We start from the raw sequence: 19867 nt of genomic DNA, 5'->3' as shown, positions 1-19867 counted from the left end.
AGGGCAGGATTGGCTGGATATATGAGTGTATGTGTGAGGTGAAATTACATCATGTTACCTCGTAAATTACACCCCACCCCCCCGACCATGTGACCACACGAGCCTCCAGACTAATGAGGGGGGGGGGGGGGGGGGTGAGACCTGCTAAATACAGAAGGGGGGGAATGCTGGATATGTAACCTCACTGTACACAGAGTGTGGGGTTAAAGGTGGGGGGGCAAGGGGTTGGAGGCAGGGGGGTGTAGATACCCAATACTCAAATCACATTCAAGCCTGTACATGCATCAACTCTGACACTGTCTGTGACTGTAATGTGACAGAGGCAACCCTAACCCTATCAGCACACTGTCTGTGACTGTAATGTGACAGAGGCAACCCTAACCCTATCAGCACACTGTCTATAGCACATTGTCAACAACACACTTATATCATCAAGTGGTTATCAAACATTATCTTGCCAAAATATCTGTTCCAATCTTTTCTATTGTAATTATATTGATTAATATTGATTGATTATCAATTCAATGCATTAGGTGTTTCCTTGTGTTTGCTGCCATGGTTACAGCTGGCCAATGCTTTATGGATATAGTATTGCTCTATTGTTTCCGTTATCAAAACCACGTGCCTGTCTACCATACCTGTCTAGGGCGGTAGGCAGCTATAAAAAATTGTGTGGTTTCAGGGATGTTATCTGTGGTGTGTGTGTGTGCTATCGTTTGTGTCTAAGCAAAACAACATGGTTACCACAGGGAGGAGTCTCTATTTACTAAGTAAACAACATATTACGTCCGATGGAGAAGGAAATTAAATGAACAAGCAAATAAAAGAGTAGTAATCTGAAAGATACCAACTGACCGCTAGCGAGGCAGAGGAAACCCGGTCCCTGGCGCTACATTCCACCATTCTGAGAACACTGCTCAGTCATTGTGATGTCATTAGAGGGAGTCCTAAGGTTCTATATTCTGTCACCAACACAGTCATGCCCAGGCAGAACACCTAGCGAGCTGTCAGATTGTCAAAACACTACCTATTGTACCTCTACAGAACGGAACGTGATGTTCCAGAGACAACCACAAAATCTTTATTGTCAGGTCTTGTATGTAGAATAAGCTTGATGGTTGAAACACGTCCTTTTGAGACTGCTGGCATGGAAATTGTTAAGATGCACAATGAAAGATTTGCCTCCAGGGGTGGTCTTAACCCATAAAGGGTCACCTAAATAGCCAGAAAAACAGTTGAGGAATTAGGAACAAATAGTTGATCTTCATCCGTCTCTGTCTGGCCCTGACCTCACTGACCGGCTGTGACTGACAATGTTTATTTGGTTGGAAGGATCCCTCAGGTCCAGCGGGACAGCTCTGTCTCTGCCACATCCTCTCATCTTCTCTATATTAATACATAATAAAGCATAGGCAGCAGCTGTGTTGTGATGTCCACCCTGACGGTAGGGAGTGTAGGTTATAATGATAGGAACATAAACACAGTTGTCACCATGGGAGGCATCAGAGAGCCCTGTCGTCATACTGTAACTTATTATTGGCCATGAGTAGTATGTTCCTTCCTTCTCTCTCCAACTCAACACACTTCTACTCCCCTCTCTATCTTCCTGGCTGGTCAGGCAAGCAGTTACTCTGAGCTTAGAAGAGTATAACAGAGCTTGAATGTAGAATGTAGAACTAAGAATTTAAACTTAGAACTAAGAACTTAGACCTTTGAACTTTGAACTTAGAACTAAGAACTCTTCCCTGGCAGAAATAAAAAGGTCCACATGTTTTTACCCCAGGACTTCCTCAAGCATCTGTGAAAGGCCGCGTCTTCTGTATCTGTCTTGGCACTGTAAGCATCGCCTCAGAGCATGGGAATATGGTCCATTTGTCTCAGGGATTCCCCCTCCGCCCAACACACACACACACACACACGGGCCTCCCTCCCGCCTGCCTGGCTGGAGACATTTAGGATTTAAAAGGCTACATTGTCTGAAGGGTCTGTGGAATGGAGATATACGACCCTGACATTCCCCAGTGCCTGACTAACAGCCTGATCTACCAACTCCTGTTACCCAGATAATAGAGACTGAAACAACCTGATCTACCAACTCCTATTACCCAGATAATAGAGACTGATACAACCTGATCTAACAACTCCTATTACCCAGACAATAGAGACTGATACAACCTGATCTACCAACTCCTATTACCCAGATAATAGAGACTGATACAACCTGATCTACCAACTCCTATTACCCAGATAATAGAGACTGATACAACCTGTTCTACCAACTCCTATTACCCAGACAATAGAGACTGATACAACCTGATCTAACAACTCCTATTACCCAGATAATAGAGACTGATACAACCTGATCTACCAATTCCTATTACCCAGATAATAGAGACTGATACAACCTGATCTACCAACTCCTATTACCCAGATAATAGAGACTGATACAGCCTGAATCACCAACTCCTATTACCCAGATAATAGAGACTGATACAACCTGATCTACCAACTCCTATTACCCAGATAATAGAGACTGATACAACCTGATCTACCAACTCCTATTACCCAGATAATAGAGACTGATACAACCTGATCTACCAACTCCTATTACCCAGATAATAGAGACTGATACAACCTGATCTACCAACTCCTATTACCCAGATAATAGAGACTGATTAAACATGATCTACCAACTCCTATTACCCAGATAATAGAGACTGATACAACCTGATCTACCAACTCCTATTACCCAGATAATAGAGACTGATACAACCTGATCTACCAACTCCTATTACCCAGATAATAGAGACTGATACAACCTGATCTACCAACTCCTATTACCCAGACAATAGAGACTGATACAACCTGATCTACCAACTCCTGTTACCCAGATAATAGAGACTGATACAACCTGATCTACCAACTCATATTACCCAGATAATAGAGACTGACACAGCCTGAACTACCAACTCCTATTACCCAGATAATAGAGACTGATACAGCCTGAATCACCAACTCATATTACCCAGATAATAGAGACTGATACAACCTGAATCACCAACTCCTGCTACCCAGATAATAGAGACTGATGCAGCCTGAACTACCAACTCCTATTACCCAATGAATAGAGACTGATACAACCTGATCTACCAACTCCTGTTACCCAGATAATAGAGACTGATAAAACCTGATCTACAACTGCTATTACCCAGATAATAGAGACTGATACAACCTGAATCACCAACTCATACTACCCAGATAATAGAGACTGATACAACCTGATCTACCAACTCATATTACCCAGATAATAGAGACTGACACAGCCTGAACTACCAACTCCTATTACCCAGATAATAGAGACTGATACAGCCTGAATCACCAACTCATATTACCCAGATAATAGAGACTGATACAACCTGAATCACCAACTCCTGCTACCCAGATAATAGAGACTGATGCAGCCTGAACTACCAACTCCTATTACCCAACGAATAGAGACTGATACAACCTGATCTACCAACTCCTGTTACCCAGATAATAGAGACTGATAAAACCTGATCTACAACTCCTATTACCCAGATAATAGAGACTGATACAACCTGAATCACCAACTCATATTACCCAGATAATAGAGACTGATACAACCTGATCTACCAACTCATATTACCCAGATAATAGAGACTGATACAACCTGATCTACCAACTCCTATTACCCAGATAATAGAGACTGATACAGCCTGAACTACCAACTCATATTACCCAGATAATAGAGACTGATACAGCCTGAACTACCAACTCATATTACCCAGATAATAGAGACTGATACAGCCTGAATCACCAACTCCTATTACCCAGATAATAGAGACTGATACAGCCTGAACTACCAACTCATATTACCCAGATAATAGAGACTGATACAGCCTGAACTACCAACTCCTGTTACCCAGATAATAGAGACTGATAAAGCCTGAACTACCAACTCCTGTTACCCAGATAATAGAGATTGATACAACCTGATCTACCAAATCCTGTTACCCAGATAATAGAGACTGATACAGCCTGAACTACCAACTCCTGTTACCCAGATAATAGAGACTGATACAACCTGAACTACCAACTCATATTACCCAGATAATAGAGAGCTACAGATTTGACTGCTAGATACTTGGCATTAAGAACCGGAGTAGAGGGGTTGATTCTGGGTACAAAGCCCTGGAGAAGGGATGTTAGATACAGGGTTTCTGGACAGACCTGGCCCCAGGGAGGGACGTCAGTGGAGGCTGCTGAGAGGAGAATGACTCATAATAATGGCCTGAACGGAGCAAATGGAATGGCATCTATCACATGGAAACCATGGAAACCATGAGTTTGATGTAATTTGATAACATTCCATTGATTCCGCTCCAGTCATTACCACGAGCCCTTCCTCCCAAACTAAGGGCCCACCAACCTCCTGTGAGGAAAGCGTATAATGGAAAGTCAGCTGCTGTAGAGAGGAAGAGAGAGAGTGTTGTAATTTGTGGTGAAATGGCTATTGTTTGTAATACTGCTTTTACAACATTTGATAGCTTCTTTCATGCAAGTAATTTGCTTGTTATTCGAGTGAGTGAGCGAGTGAGTGAGTGAGTGAGTGAGTGAGTGAGTGAGAGTAATCAAGAGCGTAAGAGACCTAGAGGGAAAAAGCGATTGATGGTGTTATCACTGCTATCTATAACCCACAACAGCCAGCATTCACAGAACATTCTTTTTATGCTTTTAAACATCAAATGACGATGTTGTGTTGTGAACACATCTCTATGACACCCTCATCAACAGAGTGGATCTGTGCAGTACAGTCCAACCTAGGGGCAATGTCTCAAGGTCCCAAGTCCAATGATGAGGTGCTGTACAACAGAAATGGGTTCAAATACTACTTGAAATAATTTGAAATACTGTATTTGTGCTTGATTGAGCTTGCCTGTCGCAAAGGAACAAATATAAAGTCTTAAAGCTGAAACCTCGCCCCGCTGGCAGTCCAGGCAGGCTAAAGCAAAAGCTCAAATGTATTAGAAAATATTCAAATAGTTATTGAACCAAGATCTGCTGTATAGCAATATACTGTGTTAATGGTGCAATAAATAGAGTATTGTGATATTGGTCCTGGAGGATTACAGATTCTGGGATGTGGAAACTGATTTTATTATAGAAAGGAAACCTCTGCTTTGATGATGAATGGTGCTGAAAAGGTAAAAGGTTGAAAAGTTTGCTCTTCAAACATGTTGAAAATTGTAAAACAACAAAGGCCTTCCGGTCATAAATCACACACACACACACACACACACACACACACACACACACACACACACGCACGCACACACACACACACACACACACACACACACACACACACACACACACACACAGTACCTGTCAGTTTATTTCAGGAGTTGTAAATATTTAACTAGAGCTGTTGGACATTTTCTTACCCAACACCCACTGACAGGGCCTTCCAAGCTACTGAGGAATGAGGCTGAGAGTATCCATGTGTGCCAGTGACATACCAGAGCTGTCTCGGAAGAGTGTCACTTCCAAGAATCACACCCAAGAAAGTGTAAATGACTTTCACTGTAAGACCTTATCTTGCTGTTCCTGATTGAGAGATAAAAAATAGGCCTTGTCTTCCTGAAAGACAAAGGAACATATGAATGCATCACAGTCTTGGTGGCTTAATCACTGATACAGATGTATTACTGTATATTTCCAGGACTCCTGGGTGTGTATGTGTATTGATGCTCCTTTGTGTTTGCCAAGAAACAGAAGCCAGTTGGTAAAGGGACATTCATTTATTAATTCTACCTCAGTCACTCTGAACCCAGCCTTCCATCTACTGCTATACAGCTGACAGGGAGGGAACTCTCTCTCATACTTTCTCTCTCTCTCCTTCTGTGAGAACGGAACTCTTTAATTGTCCTTATTTTCTTTGTCCCTCCCGCATAATCTTATACAGTACAGATCGGAAGTAATTATCCACCAATCAGATACCCCCTAGTTCAGTCACATCAGGTGACGTAGCTAGTAGGCACTGTCAGGTTATGTGTTGCAGATTGCAGATACCTTGCATAGTATACAAGGTTGTCTTGCGTTATGAGAGCCTGAGGCTAGCGTGTCACTGAAACAATGGCAGTTATCCACAGGCTTAGCCTGTGGGCTAAAACTAGAGAATGCAGTGGGACACATAGTTTTGAGTTTTGAGTTTCTCTCTCTCTCTCCCACATCTGCTAGGGGAAGCATTCCACTGGGGAAATGTGATGTGGTGGTAGAGAAACAGCTTTGATGTACTTGAGAACTGCTCTGTCATATACTGACTGACTCAGGTTACTGCTGCTACTGTGTAACTCAGCTCTTCTATTCAGCTGGTCTATTCAATTGGTCTGCTCAGCTGGTCTGCTCAGCTGGTCTGCTCAGCTGGTCTGCTCAGCTGGTCTATTCAGCTGGTCTATTCAATTGGTCTGCTCAGCTGGTCTGCTCAGCTGGTCTGCTCAGCTGGTCTATTCACCTGTCTGATCTCAAAGTTGAAGAAGGGCAGCCCCGGGCAACACTTTACACTCCTTCACTGCCTCCCTCGCTCCTCTCCTCCACGCCTCATTTATCACATTCCTCTGTTTTCCTGTCAGAGCATGTTGGAGAGCTGAAATAGTGTGTCAGAGGGTTACCATCAGTAGCCAATTCAAACATTGTCATAAACAGTACCTTTCCATAGCTCCAGGTGCCCTAGGCCGGGAGTCAAGCTGATGGCGGTTTGTTGGGTATGCACCTTTTAAAGGCAATGTTCATGGAGACCACATTCACTGTAGCTTATAAATGACAAAGCTGATGGGACTGAATCCTGTCCCGAATCTAGCTCAGCGTCTATTTATATTAGGAATCTACTACAGTACGTACACCTACAAACAATCTTAGCCTTTCATTCCATTCATTCTCTAATGTCTAACCTCACACTAGCTACAGTCGGGTACACCCTCAAAACAACAGCAGAGGTATTTTTAAACCTGTTTCAACATTCAGCAACAGTACGTGATCATCTTGGTTTTTCCAAAGAACTGCATAGCAGACCTCTCACTGGCATTCACACACACAGTAACGAAGACACAGGTAGTCAGGAAGCAGGTGCAGATGGTGAGATAAATAATAACGAACAAAACAAGAAAAACATCTGGACATGAAGACAGAACCAATACTGCCAGATGACTAAGGTTGATGAGGGCTATACGAAGGGAGAGCTATTAGGGTGGTGATGAAGTCCAGGTGTGCTTAACGATGGGGAGCAGGTGTGCACAATGATGGTTGCCAGGTGTGCACAATGATGGTTGCCAGGTGTGCACAATGTGGGTTGCCAGGTGTGCACAATGTGGGTTGCCAGGTGTGCACAATGATGGTTGCCAGGAGTGTACAATGATGGTTGCCAGTTGTGCACAATGTGGGTTGCCAGGACTGGTGGTTAGTAGACCGGCGACAACGAGGGCTGCAAGGAGGGAGCAGGAGTAGACGTAGTGGCAACCGCCCACCTGTTTTGAGCCCCACCTATTCAGCTAAAAGATTTATATATATATACACAGTGTATTCAGAAAGTATTCAGACCCCTTGAATTTTTTCTACATGCTGTTACTTTACAGCCAATATACCATAACGACAAAGTGAAAACAGGTTTTCAGACATTTTTGCAAACATGTATTAAAAATAAAAACAGAAATACCTTATTTACATAAGTATTCAGACCCTTTGCTATGAGACAGTATCCATTGATCATTCTTGAAATGATTCTACAACTTGATTGGCGTCCACATTTGGTAAATTCGATTAATTGGACATGATTTGGAAAGGCACAAACCTGTCTATATAAGGTCCCATAGTTGACAGTGCATGTCAGAGCAAAAACCAAGCCATGAGGTCGAAGAAATTGTCTGTTGAGCTCTGAGACAGGATTGTGTCGAGGCACAGATGTGGGGAAAGGTACCAAAAACAATCTGCAGAATTGACGGTCCCCAAGAACACAGTGGCCTCCATCATTCTGAAATGGAAGAAGTTTGGAACCACCAAAGCGCTTCCTAGAGCTGGCAGCCTGGCAAAACTGAACAATCGGGGGAGAAGGGCCTTGGTCAAGGAGATGACCAAGAACCCGATGGTCACTCTGACAGAGCTTCAGAGTTCCTCTGTGGAGATGGGAGAACCTTCCAGAAGAACAACCATCTTTGCAGCACTCCACCAATCAGGCCTTTATGGTGGAGTTGCCAGAAGGAAGACACTCCTCAGGAAAAAATGCACATGACAGCCTGCTTGGAGTTTGCCAAAAGGCACATAAAGGACTCTCGGTCCATGAGAAACAAGATTCTCTGGTCTGATGAAACCAAGATTTAACTCTTTGGTCTGAAAGCTAAGCGTCACGTCTGGAGGAAACCTGGCACCATCCCTACGGTGAAGCATGGTGGTGGCAGCATCATGCTGTGGGGATGTTTTTCAGTGGCAGGGACTGGGAGACTCGTTAGAATTGAGGGAAAGATGAACGGAGCAAAGAACAGAGAGATCCTTGATGAAAACCTGCTCCAGAGGGCACAGGACCTCAGACTAGGGTGAAGGTTCAACTTCCAACAGGACAATAACCTGAAGCACACAGCCAAGACAACGCAGGAGTGGCTTCGGGACAAGTCTCTGAATGTCCTTGGGGGTTCAAGACTGGACTTGATTGAAAATCTGTGGAGACAACTGAAAATAGCTGTACAGCGAGATTCCCCATCCAACCTGACAGAGCTTGAGAAGATCTGCAGAAAATAAAGGGAGAAACTCCCCAAATACAGGCGTGCCAAGCTTGTAGCATCACACCCAATAAGACTCAAGGCTGTAATCGCTGCCAAAGGTGCTGCAACAAAGTACTGAGTAAAGACTGAATAACTTTGTAAATGTCATATTTCATTTGTTATTTTTAATGCATTTGTAAAAAAAAAAACATTCCCCAAAAACATTTTTACTTTGTCATTATGGGGTATTGCGTGTAGAGTGATGAGGGGAAAAAATGATTTCATTCATTTTAGAATAAGGCTGTGATGTAACAAAATGCGGGAAAAGTCAAGGGGTCTGAATACTTTCCGGTTGCTCTGTACAGTATATGTATATATATATATTTTTTTTTTGGTTGCCTGGTTTGCATGTTATTTTGGCATTAATACATGTCACTTATCAATTTGATATGATATCAAATGACATATCTACTGTAGCTTTGATTGGATGGCTCATGTCAACATCATACTTTCTAAATCTTAGCTAGCAAGCTAGCAGTCATCATCATGAATCAAGTCGACAATCTACTGGCAAATAATTGTTTATCCTTGTCATATGAAGAGAAATAATGAAGATAAATTATAGATAAAACATATCGGTGCTCATCGGCCATTGGACATAAACATTACATAACAAGTTGGAAATTGCAAATTTAACAATGAGTAGTTTGGAAGGAATCAGTAGCTAACTGCAAGCATTGCAAAGCAACCACTAGCCTGCTATTCAGTGGAGTGGGTGTGTGGTGCCAAGTCTGAGTTTAAGGGTCTCTTTTCCAAGGTTAAAAGGATAAACATTCAACATTGGTCATGCTGTCAATCCAGCATGAATTCTGCCACACTTAAAACAACTGGAAACTCGGGAACTGGGTAATCTGGGCAAAACTGAGCTCCGACTCAGAAAATACATTTTGAACGGTCATCCAACTCGAAATTGTAAGTCGGGAACTCAGGACTCTTTCTAGATCTCCGACTTGAAGATCACTGACGTCATCATGATTCGACCATGTTTTTTTCAGAGTTCCCAGATGTCTTGAAAGCACCATAAATCCAGAGAATGCCAGACTTTGATGACAAAGTTTGATGAGATGGAACCTAGGAAGAAACCTAGAGAGGAACCAGGCTCTGAGGGGTGGCCAGTCCTCTTCTGGCGGTGCCAGGTGGAGATTATAACAGTACATGGCCAAGATGTTCAAACATTCATAGATGACCAGCAGGGTCAAATAATAATAATCACAGTGGTTGTAGAGTATGCAACAGGTCAGCACCTCAGGAGTAAAGGTCAGTTGGCTTTTCATAGTGGATCATTCAGAGGTAGAGACATCAGGTGTGGTAGAGAAAGAGAGTCGAAAACAGAAGGTCCAGGACAAGGTAGCACATCCGGTGAACAGGTCAGGGTTCCATTGCTGCAGGCAGAACAGTTGAAACTGGAGAAGCAGCACGACCAGGTGGACTGGGGGCAGCAAGGAGTCATCGGGTCAGGTAGACCTGAGGCATGGTCCTAGGGTTCAGGTCCTCCGAGAAGAGAGAAAGAGAGTAAGAGAGTTAGAGGGAGCATGCTTAAATTCACACAGGACACCGGATAAGACAAGGAGAAATACTCCAGATATAACAGACTGATCCTAGACCCAGACACATAAACTATTGCAACGTAAATACTGGAGGCTGAGACAGGAGGGGTTGGGAGACACTGTGGCCCCGTCCAACGATACCCCTGAATAGGGCCAAACAGGCAGAATATAATCCCACCCACTTTGTCAAAGCACAACCCCCACACCACTCAAACCACCAATGTACTACCCTGAGACAAGGCCGAGTATAGCCCACAAAGATCTTCCCCACGGCACGAAGGGGGGCGCCAACCCGGACAGGAAGATCACGTCAGTGACTCAACCCACTCAAGTGACGCACCCCTCCTAGGGACGGCATGGGAGAGCACCAGTAATCCAGTGACTCAGCCCTCATAATAGGGTTAGAGGCAGAAAATCCCAGTGGAGAGAGGTGAACCGGCCAGTCAGAGACAGCAAGGGCGGTTCGTCGTTCCAGCCTTTCCATTCACCTTCGGAACCCTGGGCCAGACTACACTCAATCATAGGACCTAATGAAGAGATGAGTCTTCAATAAAGACTTAAAGGTTGAGACAGAGTCTGCGTCTCTCACATGGATAGGCAGATCATTCCATAAAAATTGAGCTCTATAGGACAAATCCCTGCCTCCAGCTGTTTGCTTAGAAAATCTAGGGACAGTAAGGAGGCCTGCGTCTTGTGACCATAGCGTATGTGTAGGTATGTACGGCAGGACCAAATCAGAGAGATAGATAGGAGCAAGCCCATGTAATGCTTTGTAGGTTAGCAGTAAAACCTTGAAATCAGCCCTAGCCTTAACATGAAGCCAGTGTAGAGAGGCTAGCACTGGAGTAATATGATCACATTGTTTGGTTCTTGTCAAGATTCTAGCAACCATGTTTAGCACTAACTGAAGTTAATTTAGTACTTAATCCGTGTAGCCGGAAAGTAGAGCATTGCAGTAGTCTAATCTAGAAGTGACAAAAGCATGGATTTTTGCAATGTTTCGTAGATCGGAATAAAACAGTCTTGATATGTACTGAGGTCCCTCACAGTTTTATTTGAGACAACTGTACAACCATAAAGAATACTTGTCAGATCCAACAGAAGATCTCTTTGTTTCTTGGGACCTAAAACTAGCATCTCTGTTTTGTTCGAGTTTAAAAGTAAAACATTTTCCGCCATCCACTTCCTTATGTCTGAAACCCAGGCTTCAAGGGAGGGCAATTTTGGGGCTTCACCATGTTTCATCAAAATATACAGCTGTGTAGCGTAGCAGTGAAAGCTGTGTATAGCAGTGAAAGTTAACATTATGTTTCTGAATGACATCACCAAGAGGTAAAATTTATAGAGACAAACTGATATCTTTCCAACAGATAAGATCTAAACCAGGCCAGAACTTGTCCGTGTAGACCAATTTGGGTTTCCAATCTCTCCAAAATGAATGTGGTGATCGATGATATCAAAAGCAGCACTAAGTTCTAGGACCACGAGGACAGATAGAGCCTTGGTCTGACGCCATTAAAATAGTATTTACCACCTTCACGAGTGCAGTCTCAGTGCTATGATGGGGTCTAAAACCAGACTGAAGCGTTTCTGGTGCACAGACTTGGTGGTGCACATGTCGCCTGTAACCTGACTTGGTGTGCAGGGAGAATACTGTAAGAATGGCCCAAGTTCTGAATTCTGTCGCTGTACATTTCAAAAGTGCTGAACAAATAGTTATATTGACTATGTCCGTCCTATCTCATTCATTAATGTCTTAATGGAAATTACGGATTGCCTTTTGTCTGCTTGTCGTCCCCTTATGCCATAGTTTGTACGTTTCAATTGTCAGTAGAAACCGCATTTGTTTAAGCAAGTCAGCCATATCAGCTAAGGCAGTAAATGAGGCTGAATGAACTGTTTCACTGCCAGACAAGGCTCCGCTGATAGTCAGGTGCAGCAGTGGTACGCTGTTGGGACTGCTGATGGGACAGCTTTATGTAGGCCCTAACAGTTTGTGGGCGCGATTAGTCACCGTTGTAGTGACATTAATGTATTGTTTAGTGTTGTGTTATGTTGTGTGGTGGCTTGCTGGCATGCATAACAAATGTAAGATTTACATGTTAAAATCACCAGTGAGTATGCGTGACACACACACACACACACACACAAAGCAGAAACCTCATAAAGTAAAGCAAGTTATTCTAGAACCTCTTTAGTTCAATAGAAGTCTTAACTGGTGTGAAACCCACTGTTCCTCCGTCAGAGGCTCTGTCAACGACACTATCAAAGACAGGAAATGGGGGAGTGTGTGAGTGTTTTACCATCACTACATTCAGATGCCCACTGCTTATTTGCTACACTCATTCAGACCGCTAAAGGTCAAGCAAGAATAAAAACAACGAGTTTTACAGTGGGACTTCCACAGTGTTACAGTGTTACGGTGCAGTCGGGTCCCTTGGTCTCTCCCGCTTTCATCTCCAGGACCACCAGAACAATCAACCTTCCTCCACTTCCTCAGACCAAAGTCTACAATGTTGATTCAGCCTCTCTATAGTTATGGGACAGCAGACGGGAGACATCTGCGTCCCACATAGCACCCTATTCTCTATTTAGTGCCCTTCTTTTGAGAACCTCCTTACCTCTGGCCTCAAAGTGCCCTACATTTGGGCTTACTGTCATGAAAGGCACTTTGAGGCCAGAGGCATGGAGCCCATTGAAACTAATGCCACCTCAATTTGATGCCTTTTTAGGATGAAAATGTTAAATATAGGGCCTCCCGAGTGGGGCAGTGGTCTAAGTCACGCTTCAACATCTGGCAGTCTGGCGGACTAATCTGGGTTTGGCGGATGCTAGGAGAAAGCTACCTGCCGCAATGTATAGTGCCAACTGTAAAGTTTGGCGGAGGAGGAATAATTGTCAGGGGCTGTTTTTCATGGTTCGGGCTAGGGCCCTTAGTTCCAGTGAAGGGAAATCTTGACACTACAGCATACAATGACATTCCAGATGATTCTGTGCTTCCAACTCTGTGGCAACAGTTTGGGGAAGGCCCTTTCCTGTTTCAGCATGGCAATGCCCCCCCTTGCACAAAGCAAGGTCCGTACATCAATGGTTTGTCAAGATCGGTGTGGAAGAACTTGGCTGACCTGCACAGAGCCCTGACCTCAACTCCATCAAACACCTTTGGGTTGAATTGGAACTCCGACTGCAAGCCAGGCCTAATCGCCCAGCATCAATGCTCGACCTTACTAATGCACTTGTGGATGAATGGAAGCAAGTCCCCGCAGCAATGTTCCAACATCTAGTGGAAAGCCTTCCCAGAAGAGTGGAGGCTGTTATAGCAGCAAAAGGGGGACCAACTCCATATTAATGTCCATGATTTTGGAGTGAGATGTTTGATGAGCAGGTGTCCACATACTTTTGGTCATACAGTGTATCTTTTAACGAGAGTCAATCTTGACGTCTGTCTGCACTGAGAAATTCCGTGACATCACAGACCCTCCCTCTTGTCTCGTGTTTTCTGGCCTCCCTCCGTCTGTCCTCTGTTTCTTTCCTCTGCCAGCTTCTCTCCTCCGCTCTGTCCCTTCCTCCCTCACTCTCTCCTTCCTTCCGTTGTGTTATGAGTCGGAACAGGACCTTGGCAGGGAGAATTTGGTAACACGAGCACAGTTGGTTGGGAGAGAGGGAGAGAGAGAGAGAAAGAGTGGGCAGAGAGAAGTCAACGAGTCGTTCTGAGCTGCGTCATACTTCACCAGAAAACCACACACAACAGTGGGCAAAGTCAGTGTTACAGCCAGCCAGTGTTACAGCCAGTCAGTGTTACAGCCAGTCAGAGTGTTACAGCCAGTCAGAGTGTTACAGCCAGCCAGAGTGTTACAGCCAGTTAGAGTGTTACAGCCAGTCAGAGTGTTACAGCCTGTCAGAGTGTTATAGTCTCTGTATCATAATCAGAGTGTTACAGCCAGTCAGAGTTTTACAGTCAGTCAGAGTGTCACAGTCTCTATTATAATCAGAGTGTTACAACCAGTCAGAGTGTTACAGCCAGCCAGAGTGTTACAGCCAGTCAGAGTGTTACAGCCAGTCAGAGTGTTACAGCCAGTCAGAGTGTTACAGCCTGTCAGAGTGTTATAGTCTCTGTATCATAATCAGAGTGTTACAGCCAGTCAGAGTTTTACAGCCAGTCAGAGTGTTACAGTCTCTATTATAATCAGAGTGTTACAACCAGTCAGAGTGTAACAGTCTCTATTATAATCAGAGCGTTACAGCCAGTCAGAGTGTTACCGTCTCTGTATTATAATCAGAGTGTTACAGCCAGTCAGAGTGTTACAGCCAGTCAGAGTGTTATAGCCAGTCAGAGTGTTACAGCCAGTCAGTGTTACAGCCAGCCAGTGTTACAGCCAGTCAGAGTGTTATAGTCTCTGTTTTATAATCAGAGTGTTACAGCCAGTCAGAGTGTTATAGTCTCTGTTTTATAATCAGAGTGTTACAGCCAGTCAGTGTTACAGTCTCTGTATTATAATCAGAGTGTTACAGCCAGTCAGAGTGTTACCGTCTCTGTATTAATATCAGAGTGTTACAGCCAGTCAGAGTGTTACAGCCAGCCAGTGTTACAGCCAGTCAGAGTGTTATAGTCTCTGTTTTATAATCAGAGTGTTACAGCCAGTCAGTGTTACAGTCTCTGTATTATAATCAGAGTGTTACAGCCAGTCAGAGTGTTACAGCCAGTCAGAGTGTTACAGCCAGTCAGAGTGTTACAGCCAGTCAGTGTTACAGCCAGCCAGTGTTACAGCCAGTCAGAGTGTTATAGTCTCTGTTTTATAATCAGAGTGTTACAGCCAGTCAGTGTTACAGTCTCTGTATTATAATCAGAGTGTAAGAGGAAGTTGGTTCACACAGAAAACCATTAGAAAACCACAATGGTTCTCTGGTTCTCTGGAATACCATGAAACGTGTGTTGTCTCAACCTACCTACACAGATCATATTCTTCCTTTTCAGATCCTTTTTGTCACGCCCTGATCTGTTTCACATGTCCTTGTGCTTGTCTCCACCCCCTCCAGGTGTCACCCATCTTCCCCACTTATCCCTTGGGTATTTATACCTGTGTTATCTGTCTGTCTCTGCCAGTTCATCTTGTTTGTTCAAGTCAACCAGCGTTTTGTCTCAGCTCCTTCTTTTCCCCAGTCTCTTTTTTTCTTGTCCTCCTGGTTTTGACCCCTGCCTGTCCTGACTCTGAGCCTGCCTGCCGTCCTGTGCCTTTGCCCCTACTCTGGAATACCGACCTCTGCCTGACCTGACCCTGGGCCTGCCTGCCGTCCTGTACCTTGGCCTCACTACTCTGAATTATCAACCCCTGCCTGCCTTGACCTGTCGTTTGCCTGCACCTGTCGTTGCAACAAACATTGTTACTTCAACACAGTCTGCACTTGGGTCGTACCTGAAAGCTGATCGTACGAACTGGCCATGACTGATCCAGAAGACTTGGACCAGCACCACAATGCCAGGAGTTGCTTCGACATGAGGAGTTGCTTCATAGTCTGATGGAAGGGTTCCAGGATGTGGCCGAACGTCACAACCTAGTATTGGATGCTTTGCGGAAGCAATTCCATGGGTTGCCTACTAGGCAGCCTACCTTAACGGTAACCTCCCAGCCCCTCAGTAACCCGGCTGGTAGCAGCGCTGTCACCCCGGTTTCCCAGGAACCCCAGCCGGGCCTTTCTCTCCCAGTACTCCCTCGTTTTTGAGCTGCAGCCTTCTTCGTTCCCCTCTGACCGCTCGAAGATAGCGTACATTATATCACTGATGTCCGAAAGAACACTTGCCTGAGCCACGGCGGTGTGGAAGCAACAATCCGCCATCTGCCTCAGTCTGGAGTTATTCGTGGTGGAGGTGTCCGGGAGAGAGGCTGCCCAGAAGTTACTCCAGCTTCGGCAGGACTCCCTCAGTGTGGCAGACTATGAACCCAGAAGTTACTCCAGCTTCGACAGGACTCCCTCAGTGTGGGATCCCACCTTGCATCTGATGAACTCCGGAAGTCCCCGGCGTCTTCGTCCCTGAGAGGATCTGAGTTTAGCCGAGTTCCTCCAAGAGCCTCTGAAGACTGCTTATTTGCCACTTCCCTAGCAGATGCAGCTCGGCAGGGCTAGGCTGTCTCCAGCCAAACACGTACGCAGACTTAACAGCCAGAGTTGTCTGTATTGCGATACTGCCGGTCATTATGTGTCACCTGTCCCTTCAAGAGAAATAGCTCATGGGTAGGAATGAGTACTCTGGAGGGTCTTAAGGTTAATGTTGCTTCTCCCCCTACTCTCCCCCCTCTCCATGCCACCCTGCTGTGGGGCGACCAGTCCAAGTCTCCCCAGATACTCATCGACTCGGGGGCCGATATGAGCCTTATGGATGTTACCCTGGCATCTGAGCTGGGCATTCCCACTCAACCCCTCTTCATTCCCACGGATGTTAGAGCGCTGGATGGGCGATCTATAGGCCGGGTCACCCACCATACCTCCCCACCATCAACCTATGAGTGTCGGGGAACCACATCGAGAGGTTCCTGTGGTATTGGGATTATAGACACATACACACACACACACACACACACACACACACACACACACACACAAACACACACACACACACGCGCACACACACACAGACAGACACACACACACACACACACACACACACACAGACAACAAACACTGGCAACACTTGGACGACCATGAACTCCCATCAAAAGAAAATGCCTTTCTTACACAAACGGAGAGATTGTTTGTTGTTTTGGCGTTTCCCTTCCATGAGAGTTAGTTTTCTTCTGTCTCTGTCACAACTATTCTGGCCTGTTTCCTTAGAAGGTGGGGTTTCAGTAACGTTAAACACTCTGAAAAAAAAAACATTTTAAATCATGTAAAAATAAAAGGAAGAAGGAAGACAGAATGAAAAGAGGGACTGGGGGATGTATCCTCCGTCTGTGAGAATGAGTGGAGATGTTAACGTATGTTATTATTGTGAGAATGAGTGGAGATGTTAACATATGTTATTATTGTGAGAATGAGTGCAGATGTTGTTAACGTATGTTTTATTATTGTGAGAATGAGTGGAGATGTTAACGTATGTTATTATTGTGAGAATGAGTGGAGATGTTGTTAACGTATGTTATTATTGTGAGAATGAGTGGAGATGTTAACGTATGTTATTATTGTGAGAATGAGTGGAGATGTTGTTAACATATGTTATTATTGTGAGAATGAGTGGAGATGTTAACATATGTTATTATTGTGAAAATGAGTGGAGATGTTAAAATATGTTATTATTGTGAGAATGAGTGGAGATGTTAACATATGTTATTATTGTGAGAATGAGTGGAGATGTTGTTAACGTATGTTTTATTATTGTGAGAATGAGTGGAGATGTTAAAATATGTTACTATTGTGAGAATGAGTGGAGATGTTAAAGTATGTTATTATTGTGAGAATGAGTGGAGATGTTGTTAACGTATGTTTTATTATTGTGAGAATGAGTGGAGATGTTAAAATATGTTATTATTGTGAGAATGAGTGGAGATGTTAAAATATGTTATTATTGTGAGAATGAGTGGAGATGTTAAAATATGTTATTATTGTGAGAATGAGTGGAGATGTTAAAATATGTTATTATTGTGAGAATGAGTGGAGATGTTAACATATGTTATTATTGTGAGAATGAGTGGAGATGTTAACGTATGTTATTATTGTGAGAATGAGTGGAGATGTTAACATATGTTATTATTGTGAGAATGAGTGCAGATGTTGTTAACGTATGTTGTTATTGCGAGAATGAGTGGAGATGTTAAAATATGTTATTATTGTGAGAATGAGTGCAGATGTTGTTAACGTATGTTGTTATTGCGAGAATGAGTGGAGATGTTAAAATATGTTATTATTGTGAGAATGAGTGGAGATGTTAAAATATGTTATTATTGTGAGAATGAGTGGAGATGTTAACATATGTTATTATTGTGAGAATGAGTGGAGATGTTAACGTATGTTATTATTGTGAGAATGAGTGCAAATGTTGTTAACGTATGTTATTATTGTGAGAATGAGTGGAGATGTTAAAATATGTTATTATTGTGAGAATGAGTGGAGATGTTAACGTATGTTTTATTATTGTGAGAATGAGTGGAGATGTTAACATATGTTATTATTGTGAGAATGAGTGGAGACGTTAAAATATGTTATTATTGTGAGAATGAGTGGAGATGTTAACATATGTTATTATTGTGAGAATGAGTGGAGATGTTAACGTATGTTATTATTGTGAGAATGAGTGGAGATGTTAACGTATGTTATTATTGTGAGAATGAGTGGAGATGTTAAAATATGTTATTATTGTGAGAATGAGTGGAGATGTTAACATATGTTATTATTGTGAGAATGAGTGGAGATGTTAACGTATGTTATTATTGTGAGAATGAGTGGAGATGTTGTTAACATATGTTATTATTGTGAGAATGAGTGGAGATGTTAACATATGTTATTATTGTGAGAATGAGTGGAGATGTTAACGTATGTTTTATTATTGTGAGAATGAGTGGAGATGTTAACATATGTTATTATTGTGAGAATGAGTGCAGATGTTGTTAACGTATGTTATTATTGTGAGAATGAGTGGAGATGTTAACGTATGTTTTATTATTGTGAGAATGAGTGGAGATGTTAACGTATGTTTTATTATTGTGAGAATGAGTGCAGATGTTAACATATGTTATTATTGTGAGAATGAGTGGAGATGTTAACGTATGTTTTATTATTGTGAGAATGAGTGGAGATGTTAACATATGTTATTATTGTGAGAATGAGTGGAGATGTTAACATATGTTATTATTGTGAGAATGAGTGGAGATGTTAACATATGTTATTATTGTGAGAATGAGTGGAGATGTTAACATATGTTATTATTGTGAGAATGAGTGCAGATGTTGTTAACATATGTTATTATTGTGAGAATGAGTGGAGATGTTAACGTATGTTTTATTATTGTGAGAATGAGTGCAGATGTTAAAATATGTTATTATTGTGAGAATGAGTGGAGATGTTAACATATGTTATTATTGTGAGAATGAGTGGAGATGTTAACATATGTTATTATTGTGAGAATGAGTGGAGATGTTAACATATGTTATTATTGTGAGAATGAGTGGAGATGTTAACATATGTTATTATTGTGAGAATGAGTGCAGATGTTGTTAACGTATGTTGTTATTGTGAGAATGAGTGGAGATGTTAAAATATGTTATTATTGTGAGAATGAGTGGAGATGTTAAAATATGTTATTATTGTGAGAATGAGTGGAGATGTTGTTAACGTATGTTATTATTGTGAGAATGAGTGGAGATGTTAAAATATGTTATTATTGTGAGAATGAGTGGAGATGTTAACATATGTTATTATTGTGAGAATGAGTGGAGATGTTAACGTATGTTATTATTGTGAGAATGAGTGGAGATGTTAATGTATGTTATTATTGTGAGA

General features: G+C 42.9%; 1 protein-coding gene across 1 annotated transcript in view; it reads left to right on the top strand.

Annotated features, from left to right (window-relative positions):
- The window catches only part of LOC118938759 (putative proline-rich protein 21), a 97095-nt gene that overhangs the window by 29659 nt on the left and 47569 nt on the right, over positions 1-19867 (top strand). The gene's annotated exons all lie outside the window — the stretch shown is intronic.

Source organism: Oncorhynchus mykiss, chromosome 14 (assembly GCF_013265735.2).
Source record: "Oncorhynchus mykiss isolate Arlee chromosome 14, USDA_OmykA_1.1, whole genome shotgun sequence".
NCBI lineage: Eukaryota > Metazoa > Chordata > Actinopteri > Salmoniformes > Salmonidae > Oncorhynchus > Oncorhynchus mykiss.
The sequence above is the reverse complement of the archived record's forward strand: the minus strand, read 5'-3'. Positions and strand labels throughout refer to the sequence as shown.